General features: G+C 37.9%; 1 protein-coding gene across 1 annotated transcript in view; it reads right to left on the bottom strand.

Annotated features, from left to right (window-relative positions):
* The window catches only part of MAMDC2 (MAM domain containing 2), a gene marked incomplete at its 3' end in the record, with an annotated part of 134,336 nt that overhangs the window by 27,340 nt on the left and 89,288 nt on the right, over window positions 1-17,708 (bottom strand). The window lies entirely within an intron of this gene.

Raw genomic sequence — 17,708 nt, 5'->3', positions numbered from 1 at the left:
GTTTATAGCAGCACTGTTTACAATAGCTAAGCTTTGGAAACAACCCAAATGCCCAAAAATAGATGACTGGATCAAGAAGATGTGGTACATATATACCATGGAATATTACTCAGCATTCAAAAAAGATAAACACATGCAATTTGCTGCAACATGGATGGCGCTGGAAGGGATCATGCTCAGCGAAATAAGCCAAAAAGAAAAAGAAAAATACCGGATGGTCTCACTCATAGCAGGAATCTAGAAAACTTAAATAATGGACCAGGAAAATGAATAACTATAAGAAAGTGAAAATCAAAATCAACAAAAAACTATGAACCAGAGACACTTTTAGGGGGGCGGGGGCGGGAGGGGAGGGTTTGGGGTCAGAATGGGGGGCTGCAATTGTATGGGGAATATAACAATAAAATTTATAAAAAAAAAAATAAATAAATAAATAAATAAATAAAAAAATAAATAAATATATATTCAAATCAAAAAAAAAAAAAAAAAAAAAAAAAAAACAAAGGGAGATATAACAGAGACTAAAATGCAAGTTACAAAGACATTTAGGAACATTTGATTTTTTTTTTTTTTAAGATTCTACTCTTTAGTATATTAGGTTTTCAATTCATCTGCGTTATAACTAGGATCCCTGTGCTCTTGGCTGGTCAGAACCATCTGAAGATAGAATTTATTTTAAAAGAAAATTTAAAGTAATGTGACATCTTGCCAGTATGAAAAATATAAAATGTCTTAAACCAGATATTCAGAAAATTACTAATCATAAGATTTGTGAAAATTTACTCAAACTGGGTTGATATTACTTTAAAGTATATAAAAGGTAGTATGGAATTGTAACAATATATAACTGTGTATTTACAGAAGACAAAATAAAATGGGATTTTTAAAATTTTGTTAATTTTCTCATTTTTAGGTTATCTGCCTATATAAAATATTTTTCTTGTAAGATTTATGCCTGGGAATTTATTGATCATTTGCAAAACAAAGATCTATGTCACTAGCCCTGAATGCAATTACATTTTATTAGCAACTTTTACTGTTAGTTGGGAAAGGGTAGTAATCTGTCTTATAATTTATTGCATTAATTGTGCTGCAGAGAAAAAAGTTTTGGCTTTTTTTCCTTTTGGCAGTTTTAAAGTCTATTTTTCACATGAAAAGTGGAAAAGTACATTTTCAGAATGAATCTGTGATAGTGAAGTGATTCATTATGTAAATCATTACTTGAATAAGACAAAAATTTGGCATATAAATGTATTCTAAAGGGAAGAAATAATAATGTGCTTTCACATGTTTACTACAGCATTATTTTATAGTGACCATAAAACCAAACAAAAGCAACCAAACAAAATGAACCAAACTTTCAAAAATAGAGAAAATAAACTATGGTAACACAATCTAAGAAATAGGCAATGATTAGCTCTAATAGCTTGTGAATATTATTTAGTACTATAGAAAATTATTTTTCTCACAACATTAAGTGAAAAAAAAATCCCTCTATAATACATAAAGTAAGATAAAGTTGTATTTAACTCATTTAAAACACACAGGAAAAAACCTTGAAAATCTGCATAATTTATAACCATTATGTTAGGCTCATGAAACTAGGGGTATTAAACAGAATTTTCCCTTTTCTTCTAAATATTCTATAATTTTATTATAATTATAATTTAAAAGAAAAGAAAAGGAATCAGGGTATCTATAATTAAGATGTGGAAGAGTAAATATTTCCTAGATTGGCATTATTATGGTAGCCAAAGAACACATGGCTATTTAGATCAAAATTAAATAAGAAAAGTTCTCCAGCTATAAAAAAGGATTAAAATTAACTAAAATTAAAAAGTCATTTGTTTAGTCACACTAACCACATTTCAAGTGCTCTATAACCACATATAGCTAGTGGCCAACTGAATTAGACATAGCAGATTTTCTGCATTGCAGAAAGTTCTATTGAAGAACGGTTCTATCTGGTTCTATGGAGAACAGTTTCTACTGCAGAAAGTTCAATCCAATAGAACTTTCTGGATTTGGGGAGGGTGGCATTCCAAACAAGTTCTAAACTGCCACAGAGGTTTAAGTGAAATGCTAAAAATATTCTAGAGAGTATCAATGCACGAGGTTGTTCCTATCTTTGAACTCTTTTCATACTTAGAATACTAACTAGACTACTTGTCATTCTATTTGATAAAAAGGCCCACAAGTCAGTCAGTTATGGATTATATAAAAATTAGGCTTCAAACCTAAAATCTATTTGACAGCTGTCTATGGACATTCTAACACACACAAAAAAAACATGAAAAAATCTGCTTATTTGGTATACCACATTGGAGTTCTGCTGCCCCTCTTGTGCTGCCATCTTACATGTTGAGGGCTACCTAAGGTGAAGAGCTTATTTTAGGGCAGTTGTAATGGCAAGCTGATGACTGGGCCTGAATGACACAGGGCAAAGGAAAGCCAGCCAGCTTGGTCTATTCTTAAATCTGTCTGTTGGTCCAGTTAAGAATATGACAAGCTGGGACTACATCAAATTAAAGAGCTTTTGCACAGCAAAAGAGACAATAACAAAAACAAAGAGAAACCCCACCAACTGGGAGAACATTTTTGCACCCAACACTAATGATAAAGTTCTGATCACAAAAATCTGCAAAGAGCTGATGAGACTCAACAACAACAAAGAAAATAATCCGGTCAAAAAATGGGCAGAAGAGCTTAAAAGAAACTTCTCTGAAGAGGAAATGCAAATGGCCAACAGGCATATGAAAAAATGTTCAACATCACTTGTCATCAGGGAAATGCAAATCAAAACTACCATGAGATACCATCTTACACCAGTGAGAATGGCACATATTAAAAAAACTAGCAACAACAAATGTTGGCGAGGGTGTGGAGAAAAAGGAACTCTTCTGCACTGTTGGTGGGAGTGCAAACTGGTCCAACCACTGTGGAAAGCTGTGTGGAGATTTCTGGACCTACTAAACATAGAGCTTCCATATGATCCAGCAATTCCACTCCTAGGTATTTACCCAAAGGACACAGAAACATCAATTCCAAAGAACACCTGCACCCCTATGTTTATAGCAGCACTGTTTACAATAGCTAAGCTTTGGAAACAACCCAAATGCCCAAAAATAGATGACTGGATCAAGAAGATGTGGTATATATATACCATGGAATATTACTCAGCATTCAAAAAAGATAAACACATGCAATTTGCTGCAACATGGATGGCGCTGGAAGGGATCATGCTCAGCGAAATAAGCCAAAAAGAAAAAGAAAAATACCGGATGGTCTCACTCATAGCAGGAATCTAGAAAACTTAAATAAGGGACCAGGAAAATGAATAACTATAAGAAAGTGAAAATCAAAATCAACAAAAAACTATGAACCAGAGACACTTTTAGGGGGGCGGGGGCGGGAGGGGAGGGATTGGGGTCAGAATAGGGGCTGCAATTGTATGGGGAATATAACAATAAAATTTATAAAAAAAAAAAAAAAAGAATATGACAAGAAGAGAATTGACCATAGTCTAAGTTCTTGGGGTGGGGGTGGGGGGGTTAACCTCTTGTTTATTGATCTATCTACTTCCAAAAGAGTGTCATTTTAGCCAGTATTTCAAAGCAAATGGAATATTTCTAAAGACAGAAAACAAATTCTTAGGCAACACGAATGTATATTAATTTCTGTTTGAGAGGGGAGAAGATAAGGACAAAATAAAATGATATCTTCTTGACAGGTGCTTCTGATTTTATACAAATTTCTTAAATGTTAGGAAACATTTGTGTAAATCAATTTGTTTCAGTGCACAAAGATCTGGTTCTTAAGTACTAGTGATACTTGAACTTTTTTGTTTGGATAGAAAGTTTTTATTATTGAGGTGATTTTTTTTTTTAAGATTTATTTTTATTTGTTTATACAAGCATTGGGTACAGTCAGAAGCGCGGGAGGGTGAGAGAATTCACCAGAGCCAGGGCGGGGAGCAGAGCAGGCAGAAAGACCAAAGTACACTGCTGAGGGGAGCAGCGGGAGGCAGGAGAGGTCTGCGGCCATGTGGGACCCTCCTCCGGTGACGGGAGAGCAGCCAGGGATCGAACCGGCTCTGCAGAGGCTGTGGGCAGCTTCGCAACCCAGCACTCAACCGCTGCGCCACCGGGGAACCTAAACTAACTTTGGGAACACAATAGGCAGTGCTATGGAAATGCATTTACAAAAAAATAATTTTATTTTATTTTTTTAAGATTTATTTATTTATGCATTGAAGAACTGGTATGAGGGTCAGAGGTATGAGGGTTAGAAGATTCAGAGACAGAATAGGGAGCAGAAGAGGCAAATCTACTGAAGTACACTGTTAAGTGGAGGTCTGCTCTGCCATATGTTACCTCTGTGACCAGGGATCGAACTCATACCACAATGATAATAGCATGATAGCACTGAGACTTAATCCCTACCCTACATTACCAGGGAGGTCCAAACAAATAATTTTAAATGTAGTCAAATGAGGATTAACAATATTACTTATTTTTCATAGTGAAAATAGACATTGCATGTGCTCATTTATCTATAGCAGAGTGTTCCAAACTCAGCACTACTGGTATTTGGGGCCAGATAATACTTTGTTGTGGGGGACTCCCCACGCATTATAGGAAGTTAAGCAGCAACCCTATTTCTACCACTAGACACTAACATCACCCCCAAGTCACAACAATCAAATATGTCTCTGGAGGCATTGCCAAAGGCCCCTCGGGGTGGAAGGCCTAGGTACAAAATCTCCTCTGGCTAAGAGGAGGGTGGTAGAAAACTGCTGTGAGAGTCACAAAAGCCCACTTACTGAATTCTGTTATGTGTAGTCCCTGTGCTAGGCACTTTTAGATGTGTTGCCTCCTGTTTGGATTCACTGCAGATTTCAATTAGTTTATTCTCCCCAGTCAGAACAAAACAACTGCTTACATTTTAAAAGTGAACTGGATTGATTTATTTTCCCTTCTGCTGCACATTACAGGGTGGTGGTTCTAGTAAGCAGTGAAATATCCTCAAGCTCTGGAAAAACAGGCAGAGGAATGAAAAAGCAAGGGAAGTGGCCTAACATTCAAAAACCGAATAATCACCCCCAAGATCATCAGGGCCATATCGTTCTAATTTCCTGCTTCAGAAAACTGCAAATTGTAAAGGGGAAAAGACTCTCTTCTTAGTTTTCATTTTTATCCCTTACAAAAAAGAATGATCTGTTCTCTTGAACAACATAACGATAAGCACCAGATTCAAAAAGGTAACTGAACAAACTTTCCCTTGTAGTATATAATTTTAACTCTAAAGTTTTGGGGTTGGTTTGTGTAGGGGGGCAGGGGTGGCAATGTGCAGACAGCATCTGTGTAAAAAGGCAGCCGCTGCCCTTGGGTCTTTTGTAAAGTCCATAAAAGTTCCTGGTTAAAACACCCAGAAAAGAATAAGGAGAGAAACATATAATAGGAACTTATTTTCCCACACCAAATCAGATTGGATTTTAAAAAAAATGAGGGCTACTGACTTTAACTGTACTATGTGTAATAGTTCAAGCATATAACAAAATGCAGAGAAGGGAGGGAGTAAATGGAGCTTTCCAGGGAGCTGTGGAATACACAACCACAAACCTTTGTTGAGCAGCAAAGAGAGCTAAACATTGGCTGAATGAACTGGGTCATCACTGTCTTTTAAAATAGTTTCCCTGGCCTGCTAGAGAGTCAATGTTGGCCAGACTGTTAATCAACTACCTCCTTCACCAACTGGATAGCTGCAGTTAGGTCTGTAATCAGTATGTAAATGTTGATTTCTGGAAATGTCCTTCTGTTTTCACATAGAACTATTTCAATCCTCTGCCAGCATTACATAAATTACCCATGTTCACAAAATGAATCTAATTTGGTTCTTGTTATAGGCAGTGGGCCAGAGGGTTTGATTTTGGGTTAAATTTAACTTTTATTCTGATGAGGTTAAAATCCTTTGAATTCATTTGTGCAGATAAATTTGGACATGGTGACTACAGAGTAGGTGGAATAATTATTCACAAAATTACTATAATGCAGTCAGAGCATTATATTCCAGAGCCTTTCATTAAGATGCTATTGACACAAACACAAGATAGACTATATAATGCAAACATAAATACATTCATTTAATGTTTGAGGATAAGTTGTAAGAACTTAAAAAAACACATAAAGGAAAACAAACAAAAAATTCCAATATTAAGATACTTGGCTAAAGGGGTAGAATTTTTACAAATCCCTAAAGACAGACTGAGTGAAACTTTAGAGAAATGAATATGAGACTTTAGCACTTTAGAATCCCAGCCATGTTTTGGGAAATTGTTGCTAAATTGTAACAGCATGCCTCTTGCAGATACTATATTTGGTTCAGATGCCACAAAAGGCAGAATGACCATATGTTTTTAAATTAGTATTTAGCTGACCAACACTTTTTCCTTTAGAAGACCCATCTGTTTTGTTTTTTTCTTTTTATAAAGACCCATCTGATTTAATTCAACTTTTGGCTTTGACAAGCAACAAAGATTGAGCTGCATCCAGCTTCTCTCAGTGAGTCTTTCTGTTCACATTCTGGGGACAGAGGCCACGCTGTGCTAGACAGCAGGCCAACAGCTGAAATTTTTCATTGCAATTTTGGTGGTAAATATCCATATCTCTCAACTCACTGATTTCAGAAATTTGCATTCTTTTCGGATATTTTGGCCCCTGTTAAGGTAAGAGAGATTCCAGAAGAGAGCTCAGAAGCTGCCGTTTTGTTTTGTTTGGTTTTGTTTTTTGTTTTTAATGAGGAAAAGGCCCCTGAGAGCCTGTGCAAGAAGCTCAAGGTCACATGATAGTCAGCCCCAGACCCCAGAAGGAAACGACACATTCCGCATCTCCAGTAGTGTATGTTGCATTACACCAACCTGCTCGCTTTCTCCTTTCCCCTTTAGGTGTTTCAAAATACAATTCTGAAAGGTATGATCTTGAAAGACCCCAATTAGAAGCAGTGCAAACATAAATTGTTAACCTGTTACTAATAACCAGCTTCCTATATCTGTCGGTTATAAAGGGTGTTCAGAAAACTGGAACCAGGATCTAGATCACAACTGAATATCAAAACTGGTGAAGGTTGAACTAGTCAGTAAACCTTTCAGCCTCACACCTCAGTGATGGCATTCTCTCCTCAGCCGACGACCTTAGTTCTGCTGCACACTAAAAATTTAGACCCACAGGGTAGTATCCCCTCAACTCTCCAAATCCACACCTACAACCGTATCTTCATTTGCAGCCATTTGCACTTCCTTCATTTGTTTTGGGAGCAGGTCCCTCTGATTCCAGAGCTCATGCTCTTCTCATTGTGGGACACAAATTGTCTAATCCCACACAATGAATGCTCAAAATTATATTATGAAAAACTCCAGTCTGCCTCCTGAGTATCTCTTACTATTCACAGGACACTTCACTTCTGACACTTTGGTCACCACATGTGTGGGATTTCCCCCACACAAAATAATTCTCCATGGTACTAGCAGGTGTCCCACAATTTCACTCAATTTTGACACTATCTGCCTGAAAAAAGATGCCACAGGTTAAGGACTCAGTCCCACAAGAGTGCCTCCACCTACTTTAGATGCCCCTTGCAAGTAGAAGGACCCACAACTTCTGCCCATCTTGGCCATAAATCGGAGGATTGTAAACCTCCTCCTTGGGTTCGAATAATTTGATAGAGTGGCTCACAAGTCAGGAAAACACATCTACCATTGTATTAAGGAATATGATAAAGGATACAGAGGAACAGCCAGGTGAAGAGTCACATAGGGTGAGGTCTGGGAGGATCCCAAGTGCAGGAGCTTCTGTTCTCCTCAAATGGGGTGTGTCACTTTGCCAGTGTAGGGGTTTGCCAACTTGGAAGTTCATCAAACCCTGAGTGGGGTTTGTGAAAGCTTCTTCATGTAGACATGATCAATTATTAACTCCATTCTAGCCCTCTCTGGAGGCTAAGGGGGCTACAAATTGCAAGTTTCTAACATGGCTTCGTGATTAGACCTCAACTAGAAGCCATCCAGGAGCTCACTGAGTCACCTCATTAGAACAAAAGATACTCCTAGTGATCTTAGCACTTAGACAATTATAAGGGTTTTAGGAGCTCTCTTCCAGAAATCAGGGCTACGCTCTATCTCTCTCTTTCTCTCTCTCTCTCTCTCACACACACACACACACACACACACACACACACACACACAAACATATATATATTTCTTATTATGTCACAAGTATCCAAATGGAAAGCAAGTGGAAACTGAAAAAAAATGAACATTAGACAAAGGTAAGGCATTATTTCAGTGTTTTATAATATAATTTCATACCTTAACAATAAAGATATTATATATAATTATTCCACAAACCTTTTGTTATCAGTGAAGGAAAATAGATGTAAATAACTTCCTGCTCTTTACACACTCTCCACAGGGGACGGGTGGCCAAAACAAAACAAACCAAAACAGTTCTGGGCTAGACTTACAGTATAGATTAACCCTACCCCAGCTCTGTCTATAATGTAATATAGTGTAAATACCAAATTTAGTTGTCATGTCCAAGGGTGGACTTCATAATATAGAACTATGCTTGTAGCTTTTTTGGATGAAGGTATGAAAATGTCACTTCTACTAGTAAGCATGCAGGTTACAATCAATAAACAACAAAAAAGAGAGAAGCAGGCCTTTGACTTAACTCTCAAGGGTGCACCCCTGCTGTTGAAAAAAATTCTCCTGGGTAGGGAGACAGAAGACTCTTGATCTGTGCCCTACTAATACCCAAACAGGAAGGCTGACTTTGCTTCACTCCTGTCTGGGACACAGTGACAGCTGGTGGCCTTATTCCCAAGGCAAAGTATAGATGCTTAACTTGAAGTTTGGGCTTAAAGCTTTTCTAACACTAACCTCTTTTTAGCTATGTCACAACTTATTTAACCAACTCTTACCGATAGATAAATGGGTAGTATTCAATTTCTCTGTATTAAAAATATTGTTGTGAGGCCTTCCTGGTGGTGCAAGGGTTAAGACGCAACCTATGAAGCTGTCCACAGCCACTGCAGCATGACTGGCCAGGGAGCAACCCACAGGGTGCAGCAGACCTCTCCTGTCACACCACTGCTCCCCTCAGCATTGTACTTCAGTCCGTCTGCCTGTTCTGTTCCTCACTATGTCTCTGGTGAATCCTCTCACCACCCCCATGCCTCTGGCCTGTATCCCAGCTCTTGTATGCTTAAATAAATAAATCTTTAAAAAGAAATATTGTTGTGATGAATATTAGTAGCTAAATATTCAGCTGCATAACCATGATCATTCCCTATGATAATTCCTAGAAGTATAATTATTTCAAAAAGAATACGTGTTTTTGGGCTCTCTCTCTGATAAGTGTAATTTAATTGTCATCTAGAAATATTATTTCAATTTACTCTCACACAAGAGATTGTAAGAATTCTTATTTCCCTGCATCCTCACCTCTGTGGGCTAATGTTACATCCACCCACCCACATTTAAGTATTCATATATACAACTCATATATTTAGACAAGTTATAAATATGTCTATTTGTCCTAAAGTGAAAGATTTGTTTGTCAATTGATAAACTCAATACAACAGTATGAAGCATAATTATGGTTAGTAATGCAACGATGACATTCTGAGTTGTGATATTTAAAAACATTTTTAGCCACTTAATTGACAAAATGCTATTTTATTATATTCTTAAATTTCTGACATCACAAATGAGGTTGGATATATTTGTGCATTTGTTTCCAGTAGTATTTCTTTTTTTTTCTGATTTGTGCATATCCTTTGCCTCTTTCCTATAGTTCAGTTAACTTATTAAAGTAGATTTATATATTAAATATATTAACAGCTTGTCATCTATGTTGCAATTTTTTTCCTGGCTTGATACCTGCCTTTCAGATATGTTTATTGGGAAATTTTTATTAGGAGAATGAAAGTAGGGGAGAACCAAATGTTTTGGTTTGGAAACAGATGAAATTGGCGGGCAACAAACAGCAATGCATCTTTGAGCTTTGTATAGATACACGTGAAACCTGACACTAAATAGAATATAGAAACTCACAGTCCAACAGTAGTCACCTGGAGAGTAATTGGAGAGAGACTTCTGCTAAAGATGGAACTACTGCAAGAAGAGTAGAAAATACCCAGAGAAAGTCATATACAAGAGGGAAACATGGAAATATTTATGCAAAAAGAAGGAAGGTATTCTTTTCCAGGTGAAAGAAGAATCTTTATTGTCTTTATTATCGATTTCCATGTTAAGTGATTTGAGCTTACAGCTGCAGGGCCAGAAAACAGTTTCTGAGCTCAAAAAACCAGACCATCCCCCAGAAAATCTCAATGTGAGCATCAAAACATAATTTTGTATCATCCAAAAAATTCTGGACAAATTCCCTAATAATGCAGCCACTGTAATACTGTGAAATACTCACAAGATTAGGAATATGGGAGTGTGGACAGAGGTAGTATTTCAAGTCCACACACAATTCTCAGAATAAATGTCTGCTTCATTAAACTTATTATTGAAGTTATGGGTTAAGAATGTTCTGTCTTTTTTGATGTCTCCATGCTGTTGGGAGGACAAGTGTGGTAATTCAGCAATTTTTCATGAAATTGATTCCTCAGGAAAGACATAAAAGAATGCACTGACATTAGCACTACCAGTTGTGTTAATCAGTATTTCCTGTCATCTCCCCACAAGTTGACATGAAACAGAGAAACCTTCAAAAATACCTGAAAAAGAGATGAAAGAGAAGGAAAAGGAGAACTTATCAACCTTCCCTTACACACATCTAAAGTAATTTATAGTTCTTGGAGTGACAACTGATGCTGTGTTTGGAAAAACTTGAGTAAGCTCCTTTTCCATACTTAGGTCCTCTGTTCAATTTCACATTAAAACTGAATCCACTTGACAGTATAATTTTCCTTGTTCTGTATATGAAACCATCTTAATTTGTTTTATAATGTATTGATTATCTTGTCAGTAATTAATGATCTATTTCTACTCTGTACTCAGCTGCTCTGCTTTAATTATGCTGGGATATTAATATCCTGAAGCAGCCACTTCCAATGTTCCCAGACAGCATGAAATGTGATAGGAAATTTATATCCTTTCCAGTATCTTGTCTACACATTGGTTTTCTGGTTCCTTAATCTCTTCATTGCAGGCTGTCTTGTTATTAAATATTCATCTATTTATAAATCTCTCCAGAAAACTTTCTGGACTTGTTCTTCTACTTGAGTGAACTTCTAAGTATTCCCTTTAAAATTTTCAGAACACTTGCTATTTTTACATTTAGTCATATTTTCATTATCCAATGGTACAGTTACAAGGAATATTTTAAAAGCAGAAATGAAAATCACAGGCTTGAATTTCATTTTTTTTCCTAAAGGAAAACATATTGTAAGAAGAAGTAAAGAAATTAAAAAAAACTATGAGAACTGTGCTGCACAATATTAAGATGCCTAAAAATATAATAAGAGGTAAAAGAGACCTAGATGTCATCTTAAGACACGCCCTTATTTCATAGAGGAGTGACATTCTGATTTTCATAGTGGATGCCAGAGTCTTGAGTTGAAGACTGGAAAACGATCTTTCGATTCCTGACTTAGGATCTTAACAAATCTCATTCTAGCAAATAAAACACAAAGTTCCTGACTTATAAAAGATTCAAAGACGAAGGGGCACTTGAGATGAAATTTGAAGGAAGGGTAGCATTTTCTCAGGCAAGATCAAAGGGAAATACTTAGCTGTTGATAAAAACTGTGGGTGAGCATTGGGAGTGGGGAGAAGGCAGAGGTTTTAAGGATTGAGATATCATGTTAGAATGTAGACAGTAATTGAAGATGCATTTTCAACAAGTTTGAAGACTGAAGGATGGACTAGGGTGGCAGTGTAAATGGGTACTAGGGTGAAAGGAAGATTTGCTGTTTATTTGTGTGAACTACATAGGTTGGCAGTGTGCAAAGGACTAATGGAGATAGAAGATTTACATGAGAGGGAATAATTTATGAAAAAATGTCCCAGAGGAGGCAAAAGGGTGAAGTCAGATGTATAGATAGATGGGTTGGTTTTGACTAAGAGTAAGGATAATACTTTGTCAGATTCATCAGGGGAAAGAGGCAGATGAAGATTCAATGAGGAAGAGAATTAAAGGGGCTAGTGTTGAATGCCTTCATCCATTTGCGAGATGAATCAAGTCAGGGAGAAACATGTTGGAAACTTGTGAGTGAAAATGAATCTAAACCTCTGGGGCAAGAAAAGAAAGAAAGCCAAGGAGAGATGAGATATATAAAAGGCTTTCCTGGCAGCATAGTGGGGACAGTGGAAATTAATCTTATTTTTACCTGCTGTGCTGAGAAGCCTGGGGAAATGATGATGAAAGTAGCTACTGAAGGTTTCCAGGGATTAAGGGAAACGAGGTGGGAGAAGCCAGAAGGATCTGGGGCTGAGGACAGCATGTTGTAGCAGTGAGTGTGTCATTGACCACAGTTGCATACAGGAAGCTGTAGAAGCTGAGTTGGGGGATAGGGAAAGGACCAGGAAAATTGGGAGCGCTGATAACCCTCACCTTAGTCTTTGGGAATGCTGTGATGTAAGGATGGAAAGTTGTTTCAAACAGAGGAGTCACAGCTTTTGGTTTTAAAAAATATCAGTATAACTCCTTCCCCTCCCTCCCCGCCCCTCCCCGTACCAGACTTAGCATACAGATCTATGCAAGATAGTTCTGTTCGGGAATGTTCTTACTCAAAGTCCTTGCAGGACAAATTGCTCAGGTGTTAGGTAATGAGTCATTACTACTTATGATCTAAAGGCAGAACCATTTGACCTTTCATATATTTACTGACAGTTCAGTTCTCTTTCTTAACTATTTATGGAGTTTTCCACTGTTCCACACCCTGTTTACATTAGAAATAAAAAATAAATGAGACATGGGTCGCCGTTCTTCAGAAGCTTATAGTCTGATTTAACGTAGCTAACAAGTAAGCAGACAATATCGATATAATGCCTTACACTATGATGGTAGTACAAGGCTAACAGGAGCTACACAGGCAAGGGTTTGATGCCAAATACTTTGAGGGAACTGTCGCCTTACATGAGGTTTAAGAGGAGTCTCTAGTATAAAATGTACCAGTATGTTATTATGCATTGGGAATCGTGTGTATGTGGAAGAGAAGAGACTAGTGTGTAAAACATTTCCACTCATTTGACCACAGAAGCCTTATTCAAATGGAACAAATCAAGGCATTTGAACTCCACAGAATACCCTGTGAATTGCTGACATAAGATTCTAACCTATAAAATATATGTACATACACATTTTCAGAAAGGCTAGAGATGAGATGAGGCTTTTCTCTAAATCCAAAAAAGCCTTCTGAAGTTTTGGTGTTTTTTTTTTTTAATCCTAGAGCAGAGTAAAGATGTAGACTTAGGTTTACCACGAGGATTTGAATGGCTGCTGAGCTGATCATTTAGCTAGGTGGGGGATGCCTGGTTGTTTGCTCACTTAAGAGCCATTTAACACTTTTTTTCCAAAAAAACCCCCAAAATTTAATGAATACAAAATTGAGCTCCTCTCAGTTCTCTAATTAACAAACTACTTAAAGATTGTTGTTAGAGAGAAAACTAGCTTCAGGCCAGGAGACAGGGCAGGACCTAATAGATGTGCTATACTGACCACGCAGTGTTCAGCTAATTTGAACACATAAAGGCTAATGTTTGTGCTCTGCAGTTATGGAATTTCTGATAATGACTTTCTAGTCTCTCCTGACATTGCATTTTTAGGAAAAGCATCTTGGAGAGAATTGTTCCCTTCCCTCATTATTCTCTTTAGTATAGGAATGTCTCAAGGCAACTCTTTATTACCTGCTCTCTAGTTAGTATAGGGCTGAGGAAAAAATAGATCAAAAGGCCATTTCACAATTCATGCTCTTTCAAAATGCTCCTAAAACATTAAAAAAAAAATCTTCTAGGTTGCTTGTTATGTAAAAACAGCTATTTCAATAAGAAAGTTTAGTCCTACTACAATCTGCAGCTTTAACCTGATTTTTATTTTAAAGAATACATCACAGCATAGACTGTGCAGAATTACCACATACTAAAGAGACGGTATCACTGAAATCTTCTGAGGATCTGGGCTTAGAAAAAAATTCTTTCCTCTCTTGTCATTCTTAGTTCAGCTAAATTCATTAAATGCTACTTTGTACCAAATGTTCTGCTAGGGATTTCCCTAATGCAATTCATTTGAGCTTTCCCATAATCCTATGAGGTAGGTGCTACCAGTATACCAGGAAAATGAGGCTCAGCATTGTTACAGAACAGAATCAGCCCAGATTATAAAGGCACAAATGGCAGCGAATCCACATCCAACTCTTATGCTGTATTCCCTCAACCCCACAGCTATTATTCCCTCAACCCCACAGCGATTCCCTCAACCCCACAGGTATTATGCTGTATTCCCTCAACCCCACAGCTCTCCTCGGTCTGTATGAACCACCTTGAATTTGATCCCTCTCAGGAGCCAGTTATTTCTAAAATAGAACAACCAAAGGTTAATAATAAAGTCCTAGAAATGTTTAGAAATCTTGAGTTAGGGCTGGGTTTCCTATCTCCCCTGAGCCTACACTTTTTACCTCTAGCCAGGAGAAGCCTGGATGGCATAAAGGCATAGTATAAAAGCATGGGCTCTGGACTCAAAAAGACTTGGATTTACTCTCAGCTCTGCCACTTAAGAGCTGTGTGTTGTTAAACACTGTCCTTAATTTCTTGCCCGGGCTTTCCTCATCCGTTAATGCCACTATTATGCTTTCCTCTTAGGGTGCTGTCGCTTCAAATAAAGTAATGCATTTTGGGGGTTCAGTGTCATACTAGCATGGAAAGTGTTCAATCAAGTTACTGTTGATGGCAGCTGTGACAACGCTACACAAAATCTGCCCGCAGAGCTACTTTGCTGGAATGGCCTTGGGAAAATTTTGACCATTGTTATCCTTCCTTAAATAGAGCTATCAATATACGCTATAGTTTCTGTCAAACATTAGGCTATCTAGGGGAGGCAGCAGGGAGTTATTCATTGAACTGGCCCATTGTCCTTAAAATAGGCTGGGTAAGAACTCATGCTAAATAAGGGACCAGGAAAAAGACTAATTATAATAAAGTAAAAATCAAAATCAACAAGCAACTATAAACCAGAGACATACTGGGGGGGGGGGGAGGGAATGGGAAGGAGGGATTAGGGTCAAATAAGGGGGGGGGGAATTGTAGGGGGACTATAACCAGATGAAAATGCATACATTGTGCAAAAATGAACAATGATGTAAAAAATATAAAAAATATAATTAAAAAAAAAAAGAACTCATGTGGGGAAAAAAGGTAAGGAAACAACCAGACTGAAAGACCTCTGGGAAGGCACAGACAGATAGCCTGTGGGTATTAGAAGTGAGGGAGGTGAAACAATAGGGCGAGGCTGGAAGTTTTGGCTTTTTCACATTCAGTACTGGTGGGCCCTCACTCAGCTCAGCTCTGTTCTCACACGACAACTCACACAAAGATGAAAACAATCATGAAAACAGGTTATATTAGAAACACAAATGCCAGGGATTATTGTAGTTATTATTTTTAATTAGCAGGATAGGTACTCAAATATATCTACCAACTATTTCCACCATGAAAATTAAAAATTAGTACCAGGATTTGTCCAGGAATTGTCAAAATTCAAATACATGACTTTCGAATTTTATTCAGCTACTCAAGGACAAGCCTTTCCCCAAACTGGACAGAAACCTTGAGCACCCAAATAGACTGCAGGCTTCAAATTCCAGCTCTGTTACTTACCAGCCTTTGAAAGTTCACTCATTCGCTTAAAAAATGTATTTATTTTCATTGATCTCCTCATTATTCTCTTATTTATTCATTGGCCATGCATGCACTGAACCAAATGCACTGAACAAATGTTACTGATGATCTACTTTGCACCAGACACAGTGCAAAATGCTATAGATACAGAAATGAACAAGACTAACAAGGTCCCTGTCTATGAAGGTGCTAGCTCTATGGGAGAAGAGATAATGACAAAGATCATCTTGAGCATCTGCATTTTAAAAGCTTCCCTGGTGATTTTAATAAGGGTCAACAACTGCTGCTCAAAAGTCAGAACCTGACAGTCATCACCAGACAATCATTGAACATCAACTATGTGTCACGTATCTACTAGTTCTGGGTTCCAGATGAGAGGAGAGATTTTAAAGACTAAGACTGTAAAGCCAGTACATGATAGAATTAGGTTAAAACAGAGATATCCTGCATCTCTATTTCTAATCATGTGTTATGCTGTCTCCATGATGAGGGAGAGATTGAAGATGTCTGGGGGACCATAACTTGTTCTAGGGAGTGGGGTCAAAGGAATGTTCTCTGTGGGAGTAAGGTTTAAGTGAATAATACTGAATACTGAATTAAGATTGTAGACAGAGGAAACAGGGTGTGCAATGAACCAAGGCAGGAGAGAGTAGTGTGTGCTCTGGGAACCGATTATGCATCATGATAAGAATGGAAAGGTCATGGTGGTGGGAAAAAGAGGTGAAGCTGAAGAGGGGATGATGTCTGAGCATGCAGAGCCCTTTCCCTGCCAGCTATAGGAAGCCCAAGGTGAAAGCAGTGTGTGTGTAGAAAGGTGGGGAGCTTCCTCTTGTCAATTCTGTTGTTGGAGTGAGCACAGATTGGAGGAGGGTAAGAGTGGACTGCATATGGGGGTGGATTTTGATTTCAATTTTCAGAATCAACTTATAGATTAATGATTCTCATCCAAGCATGGTATGGCATCTCTGGGGCCATTTGAGAGTGTGTGAAAAAAACATGGGTTGTTGCAGTAATTGCAGGTGTTAAAAACACAGTAATATGAGGGAGGGTCCCCAAGAAAGACAAAACAATCCTCTTCCAAATGCCTAAGGGGTCATAATGGGAAATCCAGAGACTGGCAAGGTCAGAAGCTTTCTTTGTAGGAATATACACATTGTAAGCTGTGGCAATGTGAAAATAATTGAGAGAAGTAGAGAAGTAGAGGGCAAGAGAGGTAAAGGAAAATATAGGGGTGAAAATTTATTCACCTTATATGGTGGGGGTATCAAGAGACTATCTAGTTTATGGGTCCGAAAATAAGTGGCTAAGTGCATTAAAGTTTTAAAGGGAACCCAAGAGAAAAGTTAAAAATATAACTAAAAATTATAAGGTAGAGAGAGAAAAGGAGAACGAATAATTTAAGAAGTTAAATTCCTTGGGCCTCCCCGGTGGGACAACGGTTGAGCGCTGGGTTGCGAAGCTGCCTGCAGCCTCTGCAGCACCAGTTCGATCCCTGGCTGCTCCCTGGTCACCGGAGGAGGGTTCCACATGGCGCGCAGACCTCTCCTGCCGCCTGCTGCTCCCCTCAGCAGTGTGCTTCGGTCCTTCTGCCTGCTCTGCTCTCTGCTCTGGCTCTGGTGAATTCTCTCACCCTCCCATGCTTCTGACTGTACCCAGTGCTTGTATAAATAAATAAGTAAATCTTTAAAAAAAAAAAAAGAAGTTTAATTCCTTATCTTTCATAGTAGAAAGTCAGCAAATACTGTTAAGTTTAGTGAATCAAGAAATGGAGGTGGAAATACAATATTTAGAATAATGGAGGAAAGCATCA

Source organism: Talpa europaea (assembly GCF_964194135.1).
Source record: "Talpa europaea genome assembly, chromosome: 7".
NCBI classification, from domain to species: Eukaryota; Metazoa; Chordata; class Mammalia; order Eulipotyphla; family Talpidae; genus Talpa; species Talpa europaea.
The sequence above is the reverse complement of the archived record's forward strand: the minus strand, read 5'-3'. Positions and strand labels throughout refer to the sequence as shown.